This window comes from Erpetoichthys calabaricus, chromosome 2, assembly GCF_900747795.2.
Source record: "Erpetoichthys calabaricus chromosome 2, fErpCal1.3, whole genome shotgun sequence".
NCBI classification, from domain to species: domain Eukaryota; kingdom Metazoa; phylum Chordata; class Cladistia; order Polypteriformes; family Polypteridae; genus Erpetoichthys; species Erpetoichthys calabaricus.
The window spans coordinates 193,900,078-193,923,939 of record NC_041395.2 but is presented as its reverse complement, the minus strand read 5'-3'; positions in this window follow the sequence as shown (position 1 = coordinate 193,923,939).

The following is a 23,862-nucleotide window of genomic DNA, read 5'->3' as shown; positions in this document are numbered from 1 at the left end:
AAATTATTCCTTAAACTCTTCTCCACCCATTCCACCCTGCCTGCATTCTCTTTTTCACCTCTCTTCCACAATCCCTGTTACTCTTTACTGTTGATCCCAAGTATTTAAACTCATCCATCTTCACCAACTCTACTCCCTGCCTCCTCACCATTTCACTGACGTTCCTCTCATTTATACACATGTATTCTGTCTTGTTCCTACTGGCCTTCATTACTATGCTCCTCCGAGCATATCTCCACCTCTCCAGGGTCTCTTCAACATGCTCCCTACTCTCACTACAGATCACAATGTAATCAGCAATAGTCCACAGGGTATCTTGTCTAATCTCATCTGTCAACCTGTCCATTGCAAATAAGAAAGAGCTCAGAGCTGATCCCCGATGTAATTCCACCTCCAAGTTGGATGCATCTGTCACTCCTACTGTAGACATCACCCCTTTCACACTTACTTCGTACATATCCCGTACAACTCTTATGTACTTCTCTGCCATTCCCGACTTCTTCATACAATACCACAGCTCCTCTTGAGGCACCCTGTCATATGCTTTCTCCAGGTCCACAAAGACGCAATGCAACTCCTTCTGGCCTTCTCTATACTTCTCCATCAACATCCTCAGAGAAAACATCACATCTGTGGTGCTCTATCCTGGCATGAAACCATACTGCTGCTCACTAATCATCACCTCACTTCTTAACCTAGCTTCCACTACTCTTTCCCATAACTTCATGCTGTAGCTCATCAATTTTATCCCCCTGTAGTTATTACAGCCCTGCACATCCTCCTTATTCTTAAATATCGGCACCAGTACACTTCTTCTCCACTCCTCAGGCATCCTCTCACTTTCCAAGATTCCATTAAACAATCTGGTTAAAAACTCACTGCCATCTCACCTAAACACCTCCATGCTTCCACAGGTATGTCATCTGGACCAACGGCCTTTCCATTTTTCATCCTCTTCATTGTTGTCCTTACTTCCTCCTTGCTAATCTGTTGCACTTCCTGATTCACTATCTCCACATCATCCAATCTCTTCTCTCTCTCTCGTTCTCTTCATTCATCAGCCTCTCAAAGTACTCTTTCCATCTACTCAACACACTCTCCTCGCTTGTGAGTACGTTTCCATCTTTATCCTTTATCACCCTAACTTGCTGCACATCTTTCCCAGCTCGATCCCTCTCTCTAGCCAATTGGTACAGGTCCTTTTCTCCCTCCTTAGTATCCAACTTCTCATACAACTCACCATACGCCTTTTTTTAGCCTTCGCCACCTTTCTCTTCACCTTGTGCCTTACCTCCTTGTCTACTTTCTGCATCTCTCTGATTATTCCACTTCTTCTTTGCCATCCTCTTCCTCTGTATACTCTCATGTACTTCCCCATTTCACCACCAGGTTTCCTTTTTCTCCTTCCTCTCTCCAGATGTCACGCCAAGCACCCTTCTTGCTGTCACCCTTACCACATCTGCTGTAGTTGCCCAACTGCCTGGTAACTCTTTACTACCACACAGTACCTGTCTCACCTTCTCCCTAAACTCAACCTTGCAGTCTTCCTTTTTCAACTTCCACCATTTGATCCTTGGCTCTCCCCTCACTCTCTTCCTCTTCTTGATCTCCAACGTCATCCCACAGACCGCCATCCTATGCTGCTTAACTACACTTTCCCCTGCCACCACTTTGCAGTCTTCAATCTCCTTCAGATCAACTCTTCTGCATAGGATGTAATCTACCTGTGTGCATCTTCCTCCACTCTTTTACGTCACCCTATGTTCCTCCCTCTTCTTAAAATACGTATTCACCACAGCCATGTCCATCCTTTTGGCAAAATCCGCTATCATCTGGCCTTCTTCATTCCTCTCCTTGACACCATACCTGCCCTTCACCTCCTCGTCTCCTGTGTTCCCTTCACCAACATGTCTATTGAAATCCACTCCAGTCACCACTTTCTGTCCCTTGGGTATACTGTACATCACTTCAACCAACTGACTCCAGAAATCTTCTTTCTCATCCATCACACACCCAACTTGCAGGGCATATGCACTAACAACATTTATCATCACACCTCCAATTTCCAGCTTCGTAATCATTACTCTATCTAACATTCTTTTCACCTCCAAAACACTCTTGACATAATGTTCCTTCAGAATAACCCCTACTCCATTTTTCCTCCCATCCACACCATGATAGTACAATTTGAATCCACCTCCAATCCACCTGGCCTTACTCCCCTTCCATTTAATCTCTTGCACGCACAATATATCAACCTTCCTTCTCTCCATCATATCTGCTAACTCTCTCCCCTTACCAGTCATACTGCCAAAAATCAAAGTTCCTACCCTCAGTTCCACTCTCTTTACCTTCCTCCACTTCTCCTGCCTCCATACACTTCTCCCACCTCTTCTTCTCTTTCTTCTTCTGCTCGACCGATCCGGTATGGAAATTTGTATTGTTGTCTGCATATTGATTTGACAAAATTTTACACCGGATGCCGTTCCTGATGTAACCCTCCCCATTTATCCGGAGCTTAGGACCAGCACGAAGAAACACACTGGTTTGTGCATCCCCTGTTGGTGGGTTAAATGTAATGTATTACACATAGGAAGTAGAAATCTATAATAATAAAAGGCAAAGCCCTCACTGACTGACTCACTGACTCACTCATCACTAATTCTCCAACTTCCCGTGTAGGTGGAAGGCTGAAATTTGGCAGGCTCATTCCTTACAGCTTACTTACAAAAGTTAGGCAGGTTTCATTTCGAAATTCAAAGCGTAATGGTCATAACTGGAACATATTTTTTTGTCCATACACTGTAATGGAGGAGGCGGAGTCACGTATCGCGTCATCACGCCTCCTACGTAATCACGTGAACTAAAAACAAGGAAGAGATTTACAGCATGAGTCACACGCGGGAACGAAGGTAAATGACGTTAATTTTTGACTGTCTTTTAATACTGTGTAAGCATACATATTAACACATGTGCAATTAAAACGTGTGCATTTACGGGGTGATTTCTCAGGCTTAAAAAGCTCACCTTTTATCATACGCGGGAACAAAGGTAACTGACGTTGCTCACTGTCTTTTAATACTGTGTAACCATACATATTAACACATGTGCAATTAAACGTGTGCATTTACGGGGTGATTTCTCAGGCTTAAAAGCTTGCCTTTTACTAAAAAGGTAAATGCAAAACTATTTTCAATCGGTTTATTGAAACGCTCCCGTTAAGGATTGCAATAACATATTCGCGAGATAAAAGAACGAAGTAGGGGGAAATGGAGGAAGAGCCGCGAACAGCTAAGACCAAAAAATTAATTAAACAATTGAAAACGGAGCGAGTTAAGCATACAAGCATGTTCATAAGGGAAAGAAAGCACGGTGTAAAACATAAGTTTAAATTAAGTTTATAGAAACGCTCCCGCTGCGGATTGCAATAACATATTCGCGAGATAAAAGTTTAATGAGAACACACGAGGTATAAACGAACCACACGCCATGGCGCAACGTTAGGGGCAACAGTTTCAACCATTCTATTATCTGCTTCTCGCAACTGAAAGACGGCACATGGGCGGATGTTAGCCGACTTGCTGACCGCAACGTTAGGGGCTTCAACTATGGCGCTGACGCCACATCTCAGTGCCAACACTTTGCAGACTGTACTTAAAAAGACACGCCCTCCTCAATGGACAGTTAAAAACACCAATCAAACTAACGATGACATCAAGTATTACCCAATCAAAAGTAGGAAAGGAGGCATCTTCATAAAATGCGTGTGGGATGATTTGCATGAGACGCTGCTTTAAAAAAAAAAATGATAAAAAAAAATCCGGGATAAATCCCGTCCAGTATTGATTCAAAACGGACGCGCAATTTCATTCTCAAACGCGGCACGATTCCGTATTTTAAAGGACGGGTGGCAACCCTACAGTGCCAGGTAACCACCCATACAATCAGATTGTGATTCAGACTAGGAATGCAATGAATGTAATTACCCCGATCTACATACAAGGCGAAAGTCTTGCAACATTCAAAGATGATGGTTTGGGGATAAGTACACCATACAACATAAAAGAGCTTATGAAGCCTTGAACCAAAAAAAGCAAGATCTCAGAGATCGTAAAAAAAAAATAGGAGGTAATGTCGTTTTACTCGCTGTAGATTTTAGTCAAACATTACCAGTTATTCCACGAGGGAGACCAGCAGATGAACTCAACGCGTGTTTAAAATCCATGCTTCTCCCACGCTCGGTTATATGTCGCGTGTTCTCGGGTAGGTACACCAAAAAATGTATACATTTAAGCATGTAATGGGCAAACAAAAAAATGAGGTATACCCGAAGGCACTGCAGTAGTACTTAATGTAACTTTACTTCTTAAATGTTAATGTTTTACTGTTTAATAATTTTATACGCTTCTTATATGTTGTTCAAATTCTTTTATCAAAAATACCACTGACAGCGCAATGCACGACAACATGGAGTGAATACACCATACGCATCCGCCCACGGCTGCCCTGCTGTGCGCAGATAGGAGTTGATTCTACAATAAAATAAAATAAAGATAAAAAGAGTAAAACAATCATCACCCATAAACCGTGTGTGTGTGTATATATGTGTATATATATATATATGTTAATATGTGGATGTGTATATGTATATATATATATATATATATATATATATATATATATATATGTAGATATATATATATATGTGTATATATATATATATATATATGTTTATATGTGTGTGTGTGTATTTATATATATAAAACACAGCAACACTCATAAACAATGACAACACAATTACATTGACAATCATGTTACGTTATTTTTAAAAATGTTTCCTTTTTTTTTCATAACCTCTTTAACACACTACTTCTCCGCTGCGAAGCGCGGGTATTTTGCTAGTGTTAAATATGAACAAACAATGAGAGGTGTGAAACTTAAAAGTACACCTTATGAGAAGCATCTAGGAGTCATAGTGGACTCATCACTATCTACTTCAAGACAGTGATCAAAAATAATCAAGAAGGCTAACAGATTGTTAGTCTATATGGCACAAATGTGTGAAGTATAAATCTACAGAGGTTATGCATCTTAAGAGCTGTGTAGACTTTTGTTCTCCATTTTACAACAAATTATGGTAGCACTAGAGAAAGTCACAAGGTGTGCTACTAGACTGATTCCTTGACTGAGAGGTATGAGCTATCAAAGTCTTTAAAATTATGAACGAAATTTGTGGTTCCCAGCTGTTAAGTACAATACATTCTTCAAGGAGAACATGGGAAGACAACTGGAAACATGTTCAGATTTCACACAAATGTTAGAAAGTTTTTCTTCATGCAAAGAACCATAGAAACATGGCATCAGTTACCAAGTATTGTGTTGGAGAGTAGGACGTTATGGACTTTCAACTCTCAACTTAATGTTATTTTGGAGAATCTAGGTGAATAAGTTGGAAGAGCTTGTTGGGCTGAATGACCAGTTTTTGCCACAATTGTTCTGATTATGTAACATTATTTTAATTTATATTTCCTCTGCCATATATTTGCCTGATCTGGATTCTGTTTAGTACCATCTATGGTTTTGTTGACTCAAGATTATCCATTATTTCACCTACTGTAGTTTAACCACCTTGTTCATCTCCATAATAAAAAGTTAATCTCTGTTGGTCTCTTTTAGATTTTGCTAATCTTAAAATAAGTATTATTAAAAAGAAAGTAGATTTAATTCTGTGAATATAATAGTCACTGAACTATTTTCTGACTACATTTTTTTTATTAAAGTTTAGTCAGATTGAATTTAAGATTTACAGAAATAAATATACAATAGTGAAGCTCATCCTTTCATGAAGTGAAAGGTAAATAGAAGCAATGAAAATAAGAACAGAACACCCACCCAAACCGACCACACACTTAACCGTATTATCTGCCCTTATAACAGCCTTCGAACAGTTTGAATGGAAAATATATACTTAGGCTAATGATAAACACACTGAGGAGCATGAGAAGTAGTATAGCAATAAGGATCATAGGACACACAACCCCCAGATTAATTGCACCATACACTGCCATTTTGCAATGTTAGACCGATTAATCCTCGCCACTGGCAGACCAAGAAGAGTAAGACAGAGTAAAGATGGTTTCCAGAGAGGAAAATGAAGGAGGATTTACAGATTTTTACTGATTTTGCATCAGTTGTGACCAGAGGCAACAATCTGAGATGGAGAGAAAGCGATACCAAGGTGAAGTCCAATACAAGATAGACTTAAGGATGAAAAGGGAGAATGATAGAAAGGGGAGCTGAGAGAAAAATGGAAACAGAAGACTGCAATGCAAAAATGAGTAGACACTCCCAGGGACATTTAGCCTGAGAAAAATGTCAGTTTGTATCTGAAATCAGACTCATGGTAAAGTGCTTGCAAGAGGTCAGATTAAGAAGATGGATGAATTTCAATTATATATTTTGATGCTAAAAAGACTGAATCGGTAGCAGTCTGTAAGGTATCTTACACTGCTCTCACCAGCTTTGATGAGGGTAAATAGTGAACTGGCAAAATTATAGAGAGGGTGGAAAGGAAGTGGACAGGATAAAGTCATATTACAAGCCTTAATAGCATATTTAAATTGAAGACAGAAGAAAACAAGTGGATGCAGTGAACAATATAGCTCTAGCTTAGAGATTGGAATGCACAGAGTCCCAGGTGTTCAGAAATATTCCAAAGGGTTGTGATTCCTCAAGAGGTACAAGGAGAAAAGAAAACTGGGTTCATACTAAAGTGTAATTCAGTATGAAGTTTCTTCCAAACTGCATTATTCCGGATCTTAATGAAGGTATCTGTTTTGAGTGTTCTCCAGATCTGAAATGAGATGTCCCAAAATTCCAAGTTATAGCACTGGTGCTCTACTGTAAAGTTTTGCTGTTATCAGACATTCTTTACAAATATTGCTCAGTACCTGACAAGGTATTTTGTATACTTTGGTAACTGATGGATTTATTCAGTTATTAGTAAAAGCTGACTTCATAATGGATGACAAGTATTCACACTTTTGTATTATCTATGCAATTGAGAAAATGAGGTGTAACATTAACATATCCCCACATTACAGGGTGTCACACACATATATTTACACTCCATGCACATCACATATAAAGATATGAGTAACTACTTAAGCGTATTGCATGAAAGAACGCAAAGTACTGCTGAAACAGAAAAAAGCTGGTGCTATTGTGGGAGGGTGAGAAACTAGAAATTTCATGACTGTAGCTGTGCAAAGTAGGAGTGAAATTTCTAGAACATAATCTACAGGTCAGCCGGTGGTAGCAGATGAATTCTAAAGTGATTCTGACCTTCTAGAATGGAGCTGGTGGGGCTGGGTTATTTCAGGATGTATGATATCAACATCCTAAAATCCTGCTGCAGCTACAGTTGAATAATTTTGCCTAATACTCAATGCAGTAACACACAAAATATAAATAAATGTGATCTTATGATTGCTATAGGCTCTCCCAATAGTACGACAGAATTAACCGATAGCAGTTAAATTATTTACTTTAAGAATGATAAAATAATACCTTTTGTCTTAGGTAACACATATGCATGTTAAGAGTGGGGGATGATGATTTGGTGGAGTGTGATTTCAGTAAAATACCTGCATATGTTTTTTTCATGAATATGCCAAAATGTGTACCTAGGTCACCCTGATGGTAGATCATCACCAACCCATGAGCTGCAGAGAGACAATTAGGCTTCACATACAATTCTAACGTTTACCTTTACCTTCCCTCATTACTTTCTATATATTGTCCATAAATTTCATGACATTTTCAGGCACTTAGAATGAATAAAATTTACAATTATGACAGTGACACTCCTTTAGTTCTAATGTAAGGTTACCTGAGGACAACAGAGGAATGTGCAGCTGCAAGTCATTAACTTACGGCAAGAAGTTAACTACCTTCTTGCCACTATTAACAGGTAATCAGATGGTCAGCTGAGCAAACTAAGGAGAAAGACAAATCAACAACAAGACTAGCTGAGCATTAGTTGTTCCAATGTTCACTGTAAATCATCTTCACTTAGTACAGTACTACATAGTCTTGGTCTTAATCCATTAATTTGTAACTTTGAGGGGGCACTGTAAGTACAAAAACCTTTCCACCATGCAATTACCAGCATTGAGTGTTTTCCATTCAAGGAGCTAGTGCTTCCTGCTGGACACATAGGATTACCATAAAGACTGGGGCAAGAAAGTGTGATGGCAGGCAAGGACCTATGAGTTTTTTAACTTTGTATCGAATATTTAGGGCTTTTAAGATTAAATGGCTCAGATTGAAGACACAAGATTCAGTAGTAATCCAGTAGGGGGTTTGCTACTAAATATTCAGAGAGGAGATAAACCATCTCCAGACTGGGCACAAGACATAAGACCAACGGTATAACTCCAAGTCTGAAATGGACAAATCTGTTGCACATTGTTGTGGAATTCAACCTGAGCCTGGAACAGGGAGAGTCCCGCGGCTTTGGAAAACATTTTGCATCACCCCAGTCCCAAAGGTATCACGTCCTATTGAGCTGAATGACTTCTGGCCTGTTCCTCTGACATCACATGTGATGAAGACCATGGAGAGGCTGCTGCTTCACCACCTGAGGCCACAGGTTCAACACGCCCTTGGTGGGAGTGGAGGATGCCATCATCTATATGCTACATCGATCCCTCTCCCACTTGGACAGAGGCAGTGGTGCTGTAAGAATTATGTTTCTAGACTTCTCTAGCGCCATCAACACAATCCAACCTCTGCTCCTTAGGGACAAGCTGACAGAGATGGGAGTAGATTCATACCTGGTGGCATGGATCGTGGACTATCTTAAAGACAGACTCAGTATGTGCATCTTGGGAACTGCACGTCTGACATTGTGGTCAGCAACACAGGAGCGCCACAAGGGACTGTACTTTCTCCGGTCCTGTTCAGCCTATATACATCGGACTTCCAATACAACTCGGAGTCCTGCCACGTGCAAAAGTTCACTGATGACACTGCTATCATGGGCTGCATCAGGAGTGGGCAGGAGGAGAAGTATAGGGGACCTAATCAATGACTTTGTTAAATGGTGCGACTCAAAGCACCTACATCTGAACACCAGCAAAACCAAGGAGCTGGTGGTGGATTTTAGGAGGCCCAGACCCCTCATGGACCCCGTGATCATCAGAGGTGACTGTGTGCAGATGGTGCAGACCTATAAATACCTGGGAGTGCAGCTGGATGATAAATTAGACTGGACTGCCAATAATGATGCTCTGTGTAAGAAAGGACAGAGCTGGTTATACTTCCTTAGAAGGCTGGCGTCCTTCAACATCTGCAATAAGATGCTGCAGATGTTCTATCAGGACGGTTGTGGTGAGCGCCCTCTTCTATGCGATGGTGTGCTGGGGGAGGCAGCATTAAGAAGAAAGACGCCTCACACCTGAACAAATTGGTGAGGAAGGCAGGCTCTAATGTTGGCATGGAGCTGGACAGTTTGACATCTGTGGCAGAGCGACAGGCACTCAGCAGGGTCTTATCAATTATGGAAAATCCACTGCATCCACTAAACAGTGTCATCTCCAGACAGAAGAGCAGCTTCAGCAACAGACTGCTGTCACTATCCTGCTCCACTGACAGACTGAGAAGATCGTTCCTCCCCCCAAACTATGCGACTCTTCAATTCCACCCGGGGGGTAAACATTAACATTATACAAAGTTATTGTCTGTTTTTTCCCTGCATTATTATCAATCTTTAATTTAATATTGTTTTTTGTATCAGTAAGGTGCTGCTGGAGTATGTGAATTTCCCCTTGGGATTAATAAAGTATCTATCTATCTATCTATCTATCTATCTATCTATCTATCTATCTATCTATCTATCTATCTATCTATCTATCTATCTATGCTTATATAGAAGTTGTTTATCATCCCAAAGGAACCTTAAAATTCTTACAATCTTACAATACAGCAATATTTAATGACTGGAAATAAAGAGGGGATGGAACTTAAAATGCTAAGTTCAGGAATTATACTCTATTCATTTTAATAACAGCCAATCCATCATAGTATGTTTAGGAAAGGGAGTTTCAAGAGGATAGGCATTCCATAATTCTTTTAAAAATGTGACAATAATGTAGGATATCAATCTATGTAAAGGAGGAAAAATATCAATGGCCAGATACTTAAAGGAACTAGTCAAAGGGATGGAGGGGTAGAACACACGACATCTGAAGTAGGCATTTAATTAGGGAATGGGCAGATTTTGCCCAGTTGATTTTATACCCAAATAAAGCTTCAAATAATTTAAATAGGTTCAGTACATAAGGGAACATTAGCCTGATAACATAAAATTACCAAGATGTAATCTGTGTAAAAAGATATTTTAAACCATAAGTACAGACTAGACTAATGAACTCAAGTGAATAGAGGGCAGTAACTAAAGGTTCAACGGGAAGATTAAAAAAGCAGAGGAGACAGAGAAGGGATCCTTGCATAGCATCCTTATTAGATATAAAAGTTTGTGAGAAGGACTGACATGGGAGACAGTATAGCATTTTAATCACACTGGCAAATCCCTCTCCAAATCCCATTGTTCTCAAAATATGCCAGGTTAAACTGTGGCATAAATCATCAAAGGTATTTTCAACATCATGCATGCTGAAAAAAACAAGTTTTGATATGAATGGATAAATCCTGTTTCATCAGGGCTGATTAATTTGTGTATGATGAATTCTGTCTGGTTTATTACAAAATAATAAATATAAAACTGATTCATCTTTTGTTAGATTTTTTTAGAATATGTTAATTTTCTTTTGCTTAAACTGGAAAGGCTCGGCTTTTTTAATCCTTTTTTATAACTCATCCCCATGTTGCCTGGGAACCAACCTAGTTGCTCTTCTGTAGACTTTAACGCTGCTATGTCCTTTTTGTAGCCTGGAGACCAAAACTGCACACAGTACTCTAGATGAGGCCTCACCAGTGTTACAACACTTCAGTATAAACTCCTTGGACTTGTACTCTACACATCATGCTATACAGTAATCCCTCGCTATATCGCGCTTCGCCTTTCGCGGGCTTCACTCTATCGCGGATTTTATATGTAAGCATATTTAAATATATATCGTGGATTTTTTGCTGGTTCGCGGATTTCTGCAGACAATGGGTCTTTTAATTTCTGGTACATGCTTCCTCAATTGGTTTGCCAAGTTGATTTCATACAAGGGACGCTATTGGCAGATGGCTGAGAAGCTACCCAACTTACTTTTCTCTCTTTCTTGCGCTGACTTTCTCTGATCCTGACGTTGGGGGATTGAGCAGGGGGGCTGTTTGCACACCTAGACGATACGGATGCTCGTCTAAAAATGCTGAAAGATTATCTTCACGTTGCTACCTTTTGTGCAGCTGCTTCGTGAAGCGACATGCTGCAAGGTGCTTCGCATACTTAAAAGCTCGAAGGGCACGTATTGATTTTTGTTTGTCTCTCTCTCTCTCTCTCCTTGCTCCTGACGGAGGGGGTGTGAGCTGCCGCCTTCAACTGCTTTGTGCCGCGGTGCTTCGCATACTTAAAAGCCAAACAGCCCTATTGATTTGTTTGCTTGTTTGCTTTCCTCTATCTCTCTGACAGACTCTGCACTCCTTTGAAGAGGAAGATATGTTTGCATTCTTTTAATTGTGAGACGGAACTGTCATCTCTGTCTTGTCATGGAGCACAGTTTAAACTTTTGAAAAAGAGACAAATGTTTGTTTGCAGTGTTTGAATAAAGCTCCTGTCTCTCTACAACCTCCTGTGTTTCTGCGCAAATCTGTGACCCAAGCATGACAATATAAAAATAACCATATAAACATATGGTTTCTACTTCGCGGATTTTCTTATTTCGCGGGTGGCTCTGGAACGCAACCCCCGCGATAGAGGAGGGATTACTCTATAACCTAACATTCTGTTAGCCATCTTGATGGCATCTGAACACTGTCTGGCAGTTGATACGCAGCAAAATCAATTTTTCAGAGTTAGATGAAAGTGTTTAATCAACAATAAGCATACTTGATATTACACTGCCAGTGTCAAGTTTAGGAAAGAGTGGGTGCATTTTTGTAGTGTTAAGATACAAACACTGCACAAGGGTTAAATTAGCCATGCCGCCATTTTTGTTGGTTCATTAAGAACAGAGAAAAAAGTGTCGCCAGCACCATTTTAAACTTAATTTTGAGAACACATGGACAGTACAAGAGACAACATGTTTCTAATTTACACAAATTATACAAATATATATATATTTACTCAAATATATTTCACTACACAAATAATTTTTGTAGATATGTCTTGCTTCAAAGAAATGTTTCTTAGCTAATGTTAAGTGTATACATTTTTTAGCAAGCTACTGGTTGTTAGTTGAACAAATTAAATTTGTAAATTATTTTAATAAATTGCCTTTGATAAGAGCTGCAGCAATGCAACAGCATATTAAACATGTTAAAATGAATTTTTTTTTTTTTTTGCAGCGTCCTGCAGTTTGGTGGATTGACAGCGAAACACATGTAAGTTATCTAATCATTATATATGTATATGTTCATCATCCATAAAATGTTCTTAACAGTCAGTGTTTGTAGCACATGAGGGAATGGCCAATATTCTACTAATTCTATTTATAAAAACTGAGTGAGGTGTATCAGAAAACTTAAGTGAAGTCTTGCTGCGTTGCCGCTGTCTCCACCATTTTATGAGGGAGAGAGTATAAAATGCACCTTCAACAAAAACAAGCACAATGACTCATTTGTGCTATGATTAGTTCCAAAAAAACACTCGAAAAGAAAAAGAAACCAATATGGGGTAAGGCATGTAAAATATATACTTTGCAATGAAAACCTAACTAACTCCAGGTGGTTGTGGTACTGAACACTTGTGTGCTCCAGAGCTGTATTAAAACTTGTATTATATTTTTCTCAGTTTGCTGAGTCCATCGCTACACAGCCGTGCTCTCTGTTATTGTTTATTTATTTATTGATTGATTGATTGCCTCTATGAGGTCCTCCGCCTCTTTCCATTCCGTGTCTTGTGCTCTAATTGGCTTAGCTCATTGGCAACTGGCTCAGATATTTAGCAGGCCAGATATCTGGTCAGAGTTGGCATATGTTCGTAGTGTTCACACATAGCAATTGTTGATCGCTGATCATCCATGGAATCGCACCCGATCAAAGGCTTTGAGTCAGTGACTAAAAAATCCTGTAGTGTGAACATTGCATTAATCGCCAGACCCCGATCACATCAGCTACTATTTAGTTTATTTTTGTTGTGTGTCTGTTCAATTGCATCAGTTGCTGAAATTTTGGTACAAGACTGCAATGTTAAAGCTGGATACAAACGTTTCTCACATGTTGTTGAATGTTATGAAACTCAAATGGGTTTTCTATTTATATGAAAGATTGGCTCATAATTATTAAAGATTGGCTAACATGATTATTAATGTTTTATATAAATTCTTACAAATCTTATTGATATATTTTGGAATGTCATTTGACTAGAAAATTCTGACATTCGTTCTACTGATCATGGTGGTGTTGGTTATTGCTGCAATTGTTTGGTGGTACTGCAGCAAATCGGTGGTGAGGTTTTTAAGTTTTTTTTCTGTTTTTGTCTAAGATTAAGTCCTAGTGATGCGTTATGTTGCAATAAACAAAACAATAATATTGGTTTCAACGAAAATGCTTTTGAAAGTGAGATACCAAGAAAGCCAGGAGTATGTGAAGGTGACTGAGACTGATGGGACTCACGATTGTCAGCGGTTCAACCAAGCAAAAATGAAGCAACTATATATATCTTTTAACAGATTTAAGTTTTGTCATCAATCTTAACTATGTCATTATAGAGAAAAATTTGTCTTGCTTGATGCTGAAATAATTTACAAGGATTCATCAGGGACAGAAGTTGATGAGGATATTTTTGGTGATTTTCTGCAGAAAGGAGATTTTGTTGACAGTTTGTTTGAAGGATGGTAATTAGTCATCTGCATCAATCGGTTTTGGTATTTTGGTATATGCATACTTTTTATTTAATTGAATGAAAAGGATCTTTCAATTGTAAATCCGTAAGATAAAATGCTGCCTTTACTGAAATTGCTCTTAAATGTGTTCCTGTTGTTGTCTTCCTAATTTTTTCAGATTCTTCAGATTTATCTTTCTTATAGACATCATTCTCCTCTCCTTCAACTGTGATACTTACTGAAAGTCCTTGTCAGAGCGTGGAAGATTTCCCAAGCAAGAAAATGAGGTGTGATGATAAGGAGTTCATTGATGTGTTGAAAATCTTCCCAGACATGCAAACTAATATAATTAAATGAAATTTAATTTTATATAATCCATGGTTCATAATTTGGTAACATTGTTGCAACAATTATTTTTTGGATACGTTTTGAATTTAAAATATATTTGAATTACATAACATATAGCTGATTAGTTAGTTACAGAGATGGTTTATGCTACCCTGAACTCTAAACCAGGTGGTGACTAGATTTTTCATGAATATGAGAAAATTAAAAGCTTGTCGAATAGCACTAGGAGACATGCTAGTAAATATTCTTGTTGCTGACATAGTTGAGGTGCATGGGTATGTGTCAAAAGCTTAACAATGGAAATGGTCTTTGTCTCTTTGCATGTCGTTCATGTGTGTTATTTATTTACTAGCAACTTGGCGCACGGTACGCTGCGCGTTGGATGACCACAGTTGAAGGACTCCCTGTTTAAACACGGCTGCCAGTCGTGAACTGGGTCCTTCATCGCACCGCATTTGATTTTTGCATGGGAAACAAAATTTCAAAACAAAACCCATGATTCACAAAGTGTGGGACGCAGACTAATCAGAATCGTATATGTTGTGTATATGGTTGTAAGGAAGAGGAGGATCATACCGTTGAGGACGTCCTGTGCTTGTCGAGGGGGCATGTAGTGGTACTTCATTCTGAAGAGCAAAGCGATGTAGGTCATTTGAGTGGTCTTCATTAACTTCGTCAGTGACATGCAGCACAGTGTCATCGCGTCCGTCACCTTCATTGCACATAATAATGTCTGTGGAGTCACACAATCCCGTGGCATTCGAGTGGACAGAGTCGAGTACTTCTTGGTAAACAACGTTCTGTGTGAAGTATTTATTAGTATCTTGTAGTAATTTCCCTTGACTTTTGCAAGGCAATATTTTGACTTTCACTTTTGGAAAACGTTTTCCTCTGGAGAAGGCGACATAGAGCTGGCCATGTGTGAAGACAGGCTCAGGTAGGAATATACCTACAAGATCTAGTGTTTGACCCTGCGCCTTATTTATTGTAATAGCGTATGCCAATCGGAGTGGGAATTGCCTTCTGTGCATGTCAAAAGGCAGGTCAGAGTCATCCACAGTATGGTGACCTATCCTGGGGATGAAGACGTGTTGACCACAGTGTTTACCAGTGATTATGTTTGCTTCACGTAAGCGGTCATGCGTAATGTGTCCTCTCTCTCTGTAGGAGTTTGTCTATTACGGTTGTTTTGCAATCGTAAGGACCTGTCGTCGGGTGTCTCATTGGCACGCTTTTGCCTCTTTCGCGATCACAGCGTAATCTGTCTTCTCTCACTGTAGGGGTTTCAGTTGCCTTTCGTTGTGCAGCAGAGACGCGTCGTTGAGCTAATCTGTGTGAATGCTGAGTGTCCGTTTCTTGCGAGCGACTGGCACGCCTTTGCCTCTTTGCTTCGTGATCACGCTGTAATGTGTCCCTCTCTCGCAGCAGCAGGTTCAGTTGCCTTTCGTTTCGGCATTGTTCCGTAAGGTCTCCACCGTACAAGTTCACATGGGAATCTGAAGATGGAAAGGCATAGTGGGCCGGAAGGGAGAAAATAGAAAATCGCGGCTTGAAACACACGAATTGGTGACCAGGGGAACCATCCGACTCAGACGCAGGGCTCGAAATACTCACGTGCACAAAGGGGAAAGAACGGAGTGGGGTAAGCAGGAATTCTGAGAGGGGAAGGACTGGGGCTTTTCTACGGGGGCAGCTATACAGCCAAAAGGAACCCCGGACCTGGACGCCACACTGGGCTTTTATTATATAGATTTATTTTCAGACGAGTACCCCCTCAGTGTGCGCATCAAATATGCTCAAAGAATTGTGGCTTTGTTTCCATATCTAGAGGATCCTTTTTCAAAAAATGGATATGTAAGTTTTACAACCTAGTATACTGGAAGTATAGTGGTTAGTGAAGCATGCTTGTGACAGCACTTATGATTAGAATGTCATTGGTGCAACTATCTTAAACTTTAATTAATGGTTTGCACTCTAATCTATGAAGCTATACTATGATATATACAATATGTTATTTATTTTTGCAGGAATATTTTTATGGTCCAGCAAGTGGAAGCAGATATTTTGCTTGGGGTTTGAAAACTGTTCAATGCAACATAATCATAAACTCAAAAAGTGGCCAACAATCTAGTGGTGGTCCACAGGTTGAGCAGAGGCCTGTTACCTCTGGATGGCAACTCACTGGTGATGAGTGTTGCAAGACAAAATCTATCCTAAACCATTCATCAGATGAGATCGTCATGAAGGAAAAATGAAGGCCAAACTCTAGTTCATGATGCTGGTAAGTCCACAGACATCAGAAATACCATCCCTAGGTTTCTTAATACAGCTGTCCTTGTACGTGTTCTTTTTTTATATACACTTTTTTTTGTTAAACCTATTCCAAAGTTTCCTAAGGTCTTGTTTAAGTATACTATCAGGTCTAAAATTTGTAGGGTGATAGCAATAAGGAGGACTTTGTTTTAATGCACTTGTTTATTATCTAAGACTTCATCATGCTGTTTGGATAGGAGACATCTGGGAAATTGAAGACAGTAAAAGCCTTGTTATAAATGCCCATGTGGAGGATCTAATCAAGTCTGCACATGGAGAAAGTGATGCTGGTAAGTAAACACCAATGTTGAATAGAATTGGTCTTTAGTTGAGTTTTGTTGAACCTTTAGATATCTTTATCTTCTGAAATGTTTAGGTTGGGACCGTGACTTTGCCTATTTGTGTCTTCTGCTGCATCTTCTTCCTCCTACATCAAAATGTCATAATAAGATGGCTAAAATCAGCGCTCTTCAGGCAGAGGACTTGCTGCAGTTTCTGAAGGTATGTATAACATATCAGGTCTGTCTAGTGTTTTTTTCTTTAATTTACACATTGAACAATGGTAAATGTTTGCTTTTACATACTGAGAATGTTGAATGGCAACAACTTACCCAGTTGTGAACCACACCAGGGGGGTATTTTTCGTATGTCTCTTAAATGATCCGAGATCAGGTGCCTCATCATGGATAAGTTAATGCCGGTGAAACTCATCCAGATAAGTCGGTTTTTCAAACGCAGCCGTGTAGTAGATTAGTCTAGCTGGATCTAATCATCCGAGATGAAAGCGCGTGCCCGCGCTGATTGAAAAGCCCATATATATTGAGTCTAGTCTTTGATAGGCTGTAACAAAATGACGAAAGAACGGGCGCATTTTCTTTTTTCACACACGCGGCGCAAAACCTTTTATTCGAAGGACATGAAGAATTTCAAGATTTAATATGCACAAGGGGTAACACTGCAAAAGCAGCCCAGAACAGAAAAGACGGCTGACAAAAAGTGGCCGACAAATTAAACGCTAAGTAGTGTGCATTGTAATTACTGAATGCAGCGTTTCATTTCCTATGTGTCAGATTAATTATTATTTAATATGTCATAATTCCAGATCAAATGTGAGCAGAAGGAGAACATGGGAACAGGATAAAGTGAAGTACAAGAATATACTTCAAACTAGTAAATATTGGTATATAACTATTTAAAGAATTGTTGACATAAATAATCATATATAATATAAAAAACATTAATTTTAAAGCTAATAAGAAGGCAGACAAGCAAAAAACAGCTGGAGGTCCACGCTGTTTAGACCTAACCCCTGCAGAAGAGTTGGCTCTCCAGCAAAATGCCCATCAACCTGTTTCTGAGGGCATTCCAGGGGGAAGCTCCTCCTCAGAACCAGTGGCAGGATGCAGTGGTCACTTCATTTCAGGTAAAGGATGGTCATTGCATATATTTGTCTTCCATGTGTGCCATAGGTATGTTCCATATAGCCCTCTTTTTTGTTGGGTCAGTTGCAGGGAATGTCATATCCCTTGAACCTGTGTCTGACCAACGAGATATTGACGCAGGTCAAATATTTGATAAAGACACTGTGTCTGATTATTCATCAGGAGAAGAGGTACATTTTCCAAATAATGTTTGATCAAACTCCACTCTGATCAGTCCCATGTGCCCCAATCACATTTGGAAATCCTGGGTAATGAGAATGTAAGGTTGATTGAGATTCTTCATGGAACTGTGGGTGTTTTAGCCTGTGTATTACCTACCTGCAATGGCATGAAACGCCTCTTTTATTGTCTGCACACGCAGGTGTCCAGGAAACTCTATGAAATCGGGAAGGAAATATTTCACAGCCAAACAGACTTTACAAAATTGCCTGGCAAACTGCACTTTTAGTTAGATTTTCCGCATCGCCTACAGTATATAAAAAAGTGCCTCTTATAGAAAACCTCAAAGCAATGCATACTGTCTGTGTGGTTGTGAGAGCCCGACTTCGCCTAGCTTGACTTCGAATATAAGGTGCTAATAAATCTTTGAGGTACAATATTTACCCTCTGCTAAAGTGGTATCTTTCAAAAAGAATTTCCTCCAGGAGCAATAAAGGATCTTGCCGATCGCGCAAACCCCTTTCTATATGAAATTCTCGTCTTATAATTTGCGCACCAATATCAATTGGTCACTCATTCATGAACGGCGAAGCCATGACTGAATGAATTCCACGCACGGACACTGATTAAGTGTGTGAGCTAATCTTTGTTTACGTAGAACAAACCTGCTATGAGCAGGTTTGCAGATTAGGATGTATTGCTATGACAACACTTCCAGCAGGAGTTTCGAAAAACCGACAGATCCAGGATCATCCCAGTCAACAATTACATCCGGCTAAACGACTAATCCACGTACGAAAAATACCCCCCAGTTCTTCCTTTTAATGTTTAATACAAGGGGAAGGTAAACAGCGATGTGTTACTGTTTGGTATTAGTGATCCATGCCCAAGTCCGTGAAATCCTTACATATTAGAAATTGATATGAACCTGTTTTAAGACTAAACTTTTACTCTGAAATTAATCTAAGACAAGGCTGTTCCATTATTTTTTACAGGTTGGTACAAGTATCCAAACTTTCCTGTCAAATTTTGAACCATCTCAGCCCTTTTCGCTCTGCTTTGGAGAACACAAAAACATAATCCAGAATTTCTACATTATTGTGGACAATAAGACAATGCCATGTAAGACACAAACATCTGTAGCAACATTTGATGAGCTGTTCAAGGCATATTTTGTTTTCAGCACATCATATAGCCAGGAACCTGACTGTTTTTATGTGTTTATTCAAACTGCAGTGTAAAACATTGATGTAAGACTAAGAGCGAAGGAAGTTGGAGCTAGATTTCTGAATGCAAATGGCATGAACTGATCGACAGAAGTGTTTTGCTTTCAAATCTCTTCATGAGAACACTTATTTGCCACCATTTGAAATTTCACCATGGCCTTTACCCAGGAAAGACTCATCTGTGTTTGGATGCTCATCTGTGTTTAGAACTTTTTCTGGATTTAAAACATTTTGTTCAAGTTCCTGGCACTAGTGTTCCTTATAATTGCCAAAGTAGTACATTTACACCACAGGGTGAAATATTCAATGATTCATATGTATATAATTGTAGTGTTCTTTCCATTAATGAAACAGATGTGACATTTACTGCAGGAGGTGAAATCCCTTTTAGAAGTGCCGAACCAAAAACCCAGAGTCCTGTGACTGAAATTGAATTAAATGATGTGTGTGGTGCTCTAGCTGCAAATTTACAAGCTTTGGGAGTCATTCATAGCACAGTCCAGTCTGTTGTTCTTTCAATAGAGAATTTGGTCAGTTACATACAATCTAGAACAAAGGAGGCTGTTCTCAAAAATATGTACCACCTGTACATTGGGAGAAAGATGGAGGCAGCTTAAGTTCAGTAGATAACCCCTTTACAAATATTAATAAAGAAGCAAAGCATCATAAATATTATATGAGCAAGTGGGAAATTGTGGTGCCAGTAGAATATGTTTTTGGTGTCAGATTTGATGTGGGACATGATAGAACATCGGGGATATACTGCCAAATTCTTGTACCAGAAAAGTTTATGTCCCTTTTATGAAAACAATTCAATCAATGTTTAGAAACAAAGAAATAATTGAAGCCTTCCAACAGCCAAAACACCACACTAAAGTTCTATATGATGACATTTGCGATGGGGAAATTTGTCCAAAACAATAGTCTTTTTAGATCTGAAAACAACTCTTTGCAGATTCAACTTTATTATGATGACTTTGAGACAGGAAACCCTTTGGGTTCTAAAAAGGGAATCCACAAACTTGGTTGTATGTATTTTTATTTTGTGAAATCTTGCTACAATATTTAATTCAGTTTTAATGAACATTCACCTTGTTTTACTTTTTGTGAAGAAATATGGCTTTGAAGTTCACCTGTTATATAGTTCTGTTATAGTATGTCTTTATTTGAACACTAGCAGTGTCAGATCTGGGGGAGCAAGAACGTGACTGAAAGAATAAAACTAAATTAAAAAAAAATAAACGCTAATGTGGAAGGAGATCTCAGAGGAAGACAGGAGTAGTTCAATCAATCAGCTTTTATTCAGTCACAGATGAGTACATAGGATTCATGCTTTGCAAAGCAGAAGAGCAAATTTCACTTTTTGGTTAGCTTTTTTATATTATTATTATTATATTGCCATTGATTTGAGGCAAGATTGCTTTTCTCCTGTACAACTATACGTTGCATTCTCAACAGTAAGGTTGCACGGCTTGGTCATATTACAACCGGAGTGCTGAACTGACAACGTGGTATATAAAGAGAACTATAACAATCGTAATAAACGAACAAAAAAACAGCGGAGAACCCGTGGATTAAATAAAAAGGCTGCTTCCTTGGTGAAGCAAGGAAAAAGGATGACCTTATATAGCGTTTGTTTATTAAACAGCGGAAAAGCTGTGTAAAGGCTGCTTCACAAAAAAAACAACAGAGCGCCTTATATGAGCAGGCAGTCAGCTAAAGAAGGGAATCAATAAATAACTATAATCGTAATAAACGAACAAAAAATAGTGGAGAATCCGCGGACTACATAAAGGAAATGGGTACCTGAACAGAAAAGTGAGTCTCAAACAGCTACACAATAACTATAACAATCGTAATAAACGAACAATAAAAGAATACAGAACCGCTAAGCAAGGAGAAAGGACAGCCTTGTATGGCATTCATTTATAAAACAGCGGACAGGCTGTGTAAAGGCAGCTTCACAAAAAAACAGATCCTTAACAAATTGTTATTGGTATATTTTCCCTCAATTTAAAAAGGTTTTCTTTTCTTCTTAATAAAAATTTAAAAGCAGTACTTCGCCGCTGTGAAGCGCAGGGATTTGGCTCTATATATATATACTAGCAAAATACCCAGGCTTCACAGCGGCGAAGTACTGCTTTAAAATTTTTATTAAGAAGAAACGTAAACCTTTTTAAACTGAAGGGAAAATATACCAATAATTATTTGTTAAGGATCTCTTTGTATACCACGTTGTCAGTTCGGCCCTCCGGTTGTAATATGATCAAGCTGTGCGCTGAGCTTACTCTTGAGCATGCAATGTATAGTTGGCCATGTGAAAAGCAATCTTGCCTCAAATCAATGCCAACCTTTTGTAGGGTCTGTCCCTGAGACTTATTGTCATTGCGAAGTAGAGCCTTACTGGAAATTGGAGGCGTTTGAATTGAAATGGGTTTCATCGATAACTTCGCATCCAGCTTTTGAGAGTTTAAACATTCATAAACATCAAAGTGTCCACTACTCAAATCGTCACCTGTGAATCTAAGATGTTTAAGAGACATTGGCGGTTATCCAAAGGTGTAAAATATTTGGCCATTTTGGTACATTTGAAAGCGACAACCGAACAATTCAGCGGCAGCCATCAACTCACATGCAGAACCATAGGTGAAGGGCTTAAGCATTTCACGCTTATAGTGCTCCTGTGTAGTATAATTATGTCCTGTACCATCATCAGTCCACACCTTGAACCTGTCCCAGTCATTCAATATATAAGACACAATGTTCCTCCGAATATCAAGAGTGACCCTGATATGGCCATGCAATATGTAACACAGAGAATGGAAAAGGCAGTCGCCATCTCCAGGCATGGAAACCACTCGGTAAATGACAGTTCTTTGATCGATGGTGATCATGGTGACATGCTAATGGGGGTACGGTTGGAACAATAAAGGAAATGGGTACCTGAACAATGTAAACTAAGTCTAAAATACCTACACAATAACTATAATCGAAATAAATGAACAATAAAACAGCAGAGAAGCCGTGGATTAAATAAAAAGGCTGCAGTTATCAGCAGGGAGACGTGAAAACCATGATGAAGCAAGGAAGGGAATGAAGAGCCCGGAGAGACGGACGGCCTTATATAGGCAGGCAGCCAACTATGTGGGAGGCGTGGGGATAGGGGACCCAACGCCGCCTCACACGGCGACCGAGCTGCAGGCTATGGACGTATATATGTACGTAAGTAGGATTCAGTTAGCATTGGGAACCCGCGTACCAAATTTCTTGAAGATGGGCCCATAAGTAACAAAGACCATTGGAAAGTTCAATACGGCAGCTGACAGTGGCGTCATACCACCGAAATAAGTACGTACATCGGTTTCGGTTAGCACAGGGAAGCCACCTACCAAATTTTGTGAAGATGGGGCCATAAATAAGAAAGTTTAACATGGCGGACGTTGTCGACCGTTACACGTAGAATTTCGAAATGAAACCTACTTAACTTTTGTAAGTAAGCTGTAAGGAATGAGCCTGCCAAATTTCAGTCTTCTACCTACACGGGAAGTTGGAGAATTAGTGATGAGTGAGTCAGTGAAGGCTTTGCCTTTTATTAGTATAGATTTATATATATATATATATGAATGTATGTATGTATATATGTATGTCTATATATATATATATATAAATATATATATATATACATATATAGATAGATAGATAGATAGATAGATAGATAGACAGACAGACAGACAGACAGACAGACAGACAGACAGACAGACAGATAGATAGATAGATAGATAGATAGATAGATAGATAGATAGATAGATAGATAGATACTTTATTAATCCCAATGGGAAATTCACATTCTTCAGCAGCAGCATACTGATACAATAAATAATATTAAATTAAAGAATGATAATAATACAGGTGAAAAAAAACAGACAATAACTATGTATAATGTTAAATATTAACGTTTACCCCCCCTGGTGGAATTAAAGAGTCGCATAGTTTGGGGGAGGAACAATCTCCTCAATCTGTCTGTGGAGCAGGACAGTGACAGCAGTCTGTCACTGAAGCTGCTCTTCTGTCTGGAGATGACATTATTTAGTGGATGCAGTGGATTCTCCATAATTGATAGGAGCCTGCTGAGCGCCCTTCGCTCTGCCACAGATGTTAAACTGTCCAGCTCCATGCCAACAATAGAGCCTGCCTTCCTCACCAGTTTGTCCAGGCGTGAGGCGTCTTTCCTCTTAATGCTGCCTCCCCAGCACACCACTGCGTAGAAGAGGGCGCTCGCCACAACTGTTTGATAGAACATCTGCAGCATCTTATTGCAGATGTTGAAGGAAGCCAGCCTTCTAAAGAAGTATAACCGGCTTTGTCCTTTCTTGCACA